Raw genomic sequence first — 4,828 nt, forward strand, 5'->3', positions numbered from 1 at the left:
AGCCTGTGCTCTAGAGCCCATGAGCCACAACTACTGGAGCCCATGAGCCACAACTTCTGAAGCCCGTGCGCCTAGAGCCCGTGCTCCGCAGCAAAAGAAGCCACTGCAATGAGAAGCCCGCGCACTGCAAGACAGAAGTAGAGAAAGCCCACGCACAGCAATGAAGACCCAACGCAGCCAAAAAATAACAATAAATAAATAAATTTAAAAACAAAAAAAGTTTCTTAGCAGAAAACGGCAGAACTGGCTCTAGATCCGGTAGAGAAGAGCTCGTTAAAAGATACTAAGTATTTACTTCACAGAACCTCCAGGTCAGGATTGGGGTTGGACGTGGAAACTGTGCAAGAAGGAACAGCCCAGAGGGCAGTGCTGGATTCCTGGTGGAGCCCTTGCTGCAGCCTCCAGAGGGCTCCAGCTCACCGCACCTGCGCTGGGGCGGGGCTCCACCTCGCCTCTCCACCAGGGCTGCCTAGTAAAGCTGGGCATTTCTCTGCCATCATCATTCATTCCCCTCTCTTGGCCAGCTGGATGCTCAGGGTGCCCGCCTCCTTCTTCCCAGTGAAAATCTTGCACCTTGTGCTCTAGTTTCAAGGGAGGTTGGTAGAGGGCTTTGCCTCAGGGAGGTAACAATGCATAAGGGAGTAATTGCCCAGATGTAGGAACAGAACTCAAAAATATTGCGTTACCGAAGAGTTACATGAGATTTTCAACACTGTATTATAAAATAGGCTTTGTGTTAGATGGTTTTGCCCAACTGTAGGCTAAAGTAAATGTTCTGAGCACCTTGAAGGTAGCCTAGGCTAAGTTATAATTTTTGGTGGGTTAGGTGTATTAAAAGAATTTTCAACTTATGATATTTTCAACTTACGATGGGTGTATGGGGACGTAACCCCATCGTAAGTTGAGGAAGACCTGTATAGTTTAACAAGGTCCTTAAGTGATTTCTTCCATATACCAAACCTTGAGAACTACTGCTTTATATGGGAAATATAGGTACCTTAAGGAAACAAAGCTTAAAAATTTAAAGCTTATTAATTAATTAATATAGCAGTGTACCATTTACACTGTATTATTTATTCTAGTCTCTGTTGATTTGGTGTAATATCTGCTATTTACGTTGTAGTCTACAAAATCCGAAGTGACACTGCTTTACGTTTATCAGTACATTTGAATTTCAAATGTCTAAACGTTTCCTAGGAGTCCTTAGTCCACATTTTTCTAAGCCAATCATCACAATCATGGCACAGCTTCTTACCTAAGCTTCTAAATCATTGTCTTTGATAGCAGAACTGGAAATAGAGCTTGTTTCCCCTCCTACTGGGCTTTTAGCCTCGAATTGGCATTTATTTTTTGAAATGTAAAAGTCATCCTCCTTCAAGGAAAAATATTCCATCAATTTTTCCCATTAGCTAAGTTTTTGAAGCCAGTACTTCCCAAACTTAATGTGCATCAGAAAAATCTAGAGAGCTGTGGAGTCTGCAAGGCCTCTGACTCAGTGGGCCTGGGATGGGGGTGGGGTCTGCACACTGGGCACTGACCCCAGTGGATGCTGGTGCACGAACCACCCTTCAAACTGCTTGGACGGCCCCAGAGCCCCTTGTGATTATCCTTCTGTCATAATCACAGGAGGATAGCTGAATTGTGTAAGACAGTTTCTAATGAGTGAGCCTCAGGCTCAGGAAGAATGCAGACAAATTGGGGTGATCAAAGTGTTGCATCATGTGTACAGAAATTCCAGGGCTGTGCCCCTGTGTTGGCTGTACCTGCAGAGATGCTGCAATGACCTGCGGGGGAGACATGGAGCCCAACTGTTCAACATCATTTCTCACCTGTGGGCTGTGCTTCCTGACGGCAGTGATATGTAACCACCTCTTACACAGGGCTTTAGGAATTTAATACTTTTGCTAATTCCTTTCAACAACCCTGTGAGGAAGGCATTATTATTATCAGCCTCATTTAAAAAAACTGAAGGTCAAAGAAGTTGTCTTGCCCGAGATCATGGCCTGAAAACCGTCACCAGCTACCAGTGAGGATGGATGAACTCCTTAGGGAGCCTTGGCACATGACTCTGAGCTCAGGTCACTGGCAGCAAAGCTCAGGTGAGAGCAATTGAGCTGCCCTGAGCAAGCCAGCAGAGCTTCCCCTTACCTGGGAGGGAGATGCGGCCTTGGGTTGACACCTGACACTCTCCTAACAAGGCACCTGCAGGTGTGGGACCTTGGGAATAACCCTCCTCTCCTCCTTTCCCAGAAGGCCTGTCATAGGGTCTGAAATCTCTCCAAGGAGTATTTTTTCCCCTTGGATTTAAATAGAGCCCATTGGGTCTTTAAGTGTTATCTGTAAGGTATACCATTTCAAGACCCTGCAAGTACCATTTCCTCTGCAGAAATGGGGACCCAGGATGGCACCCAGCCCATAAGAGGTAGGTTCACACTGAGACTCCCCAGCCTTGAGCTTGTCTGTGGGGAGCTTAACTGTGTGGTGGCTAGTTAAGGTTAGAGGCGCAGGCGGTGGCTATGAAACAGAGGGGCGTTGATGAGTAAGGATAAGGAAAGACAGGACCCTTCTAGTGCCCAGCCTCAAGACAGGGGAGAACTCATTCTAGGTATGCTCTGGGCTGAATTAGAAAGACTACAGAAACTCATGCACCAGCATTTGGGTAAGGCTTCTCTCTCTCCCTCCCTTCCTTCCTTCCTTGTTTCCTGAATAATTTAGTCCAAATATCACTAGGTAGGACTGAGAAAAATTGGGACCACCTATTGTAAGGGGAGGGACAGGACCAGAGCAGGGTGTCAGAGCCTACATGGGGTGAGGGAGGCACTTGTGTGGGTGAAGGAACGACAGGAGCAGAGGCCCTGCACCCCTGGTAGTCTTGGCAGGGTGAAGAGGGCGTCCGTGTTGGGTAGCGGTGGTGGCCCAGAACCGGAAGTCAGAGCACAGGGGAGGGAGGGCTCAGTGGGAGGTGGGGGGAGGTGGCGGTAGGAGATGGGGGAGGAGCCAACAAGTACATTTATGGAGGAGAGTGGGAGTCAGGGAGTTACAAATATGAAGGGAAACTCAAGTCCATCTGCGGTACTGGTTTGGAACTGAAGATATCATTGTGGACCCATGATTTTCAGTATATATAGATATGTATGAAGATAAATATAGCTATGACTGTTCATGTGTACATACCCACACTTACAGAGACACCACCTCAAACAAGTGATCCAAAAAAAAATTTGTTTTGGTTGCGTCTCACGTCTTGCGGGGTCTTGGTTCCCCGACCAGTGAAAACGCGGAGTCCTAACCACTGGACAGCCAGGGAATTCCCAAGTGATCAAAATTAACATTACTAGCAATGGGGCAATTTCAAATGGTGTGCCCCCGATAGGATTCAATGAGAAGATTATATCACTTCTGTGATATTCCTGCCAAAAATCATAACCTGAATCTAATTATGAAAAAGTAGCAGGCAAATCCAGATTCAGAGACATTCTACAAAACAACTGGCCTGTAATCTTTGGACGTGTCAAGGCCATAAATGTCAAGGAAAGACTGATGAATTATTCCAGACAGAAGGAGAGTATGATAAGTAGATGCAATGTGTAATTCTAGATTTGATCCTTTTCTATAAAGGACATTAGTGGAACAATTGGTGAAACCTGAATGGTGTCTGTGGACCGGATGCTGGATGGGTATCAATCTTGAGTTCCTGACTTTGATGGTCGTTTTGCAGTTATATAGGAGGAGGTCCTTGTTTATGGGAAATATACTGAAGTATTCAGGAGTGATGGCGCATCAGGTCGGCAACTTATTCTCAAATGGGTTCAGGAAGAAAAGTTCTTTGCGCCATTATTGGAACTTTTCTGTAAGTTTGAAGTTATTTCCAAAAAAACGATTAAAAGATGTATGTATTTCTTTAAAATTGCTTTTGGGATTTAAGAAGTTCCTCTTAACTTTTTTTCTCATTGAGGTATAATTTACATGCTAAAAATTCAGCCCTTTGGGTTGTATAATTCAATCAGTTTTTGACAAACATATATAGTCATGTAACCACTACAAACATATAGAAGCCTTAACTGTGTATGTCTCTGACTTTTATTTATTTATTTATTTATTTATTTTTGTGGTACGCGGGCCTCCCTCTGTTGTGGCCTCTCCCTTTGCGGAGCACAGGCTCCGGACGCGCAGGCTCAGCGGCCATGGCTCACGGGCCCAGCCGCTCCGCGGCACGCGGGATCCTCCCGGACCGGGGCATGAACCCGCGTCCCCTGCATCAGCAGGCGGACACGCAACCACTGCGCCACCAGGGAAGCCCTGTCTCTGACTTTTAAAACTGTTAAGGAACTAGTTGGGCTTTTAGAAACGCTCTATTTTACAGGTGTAAATATTAAACATTTTATTACAATTCCCTTTTGAATATTCAGATATGGAACATGTAATACTAAAATATGTTTGACTTTCTTAAACAGGTTAGAAATCGTATGATAGGGCTTCCCTGGTGGCGCAGTGGTTGAGAGTCCGCCTGCCGATGCAGGGGACATGAAATCTGCCCTTCACTGCAGAGAATGTTTGCCTCTCCTGTCCTTTCTCCATCAACGCGGAATTAGTGCGGCGCGGGGAGAGGGATGTACCTCTGCCGGGAAAAGCCTCATTGGCAGCAGGGAGAAGACCTACCCACCTGCCCCTCGGCTCCCCAGGCACCTTCCTCAAGATGCCACTCTTCCAGGGCTTTCCTGGTGGCGCAGTGGTTGAGAGTCCGCCTGCCGATGCAGGGGACACGGGTTCGTGCCCCGGTCCGGGAAGATCCCACATGCCGCGGAGCGGCTGGGCCCGTGAGCCATGG

The sequence above is a fragment of the Physeter macrocephalus genome, chromosome 8, assembly GCF_002837175.3.
Source record: "Physeter macrocephalus isolate SW-GA chromosome 8, ASM283717v5, whole genome shotgun sequence".
NCBI classification, from domain to species: domain Eukaryota; kingdom Metazoa; phylum Chordata; class Mammalia; order Artiodactyla; family Physeteridae; genus Physeter; species Physeter macrocephalus.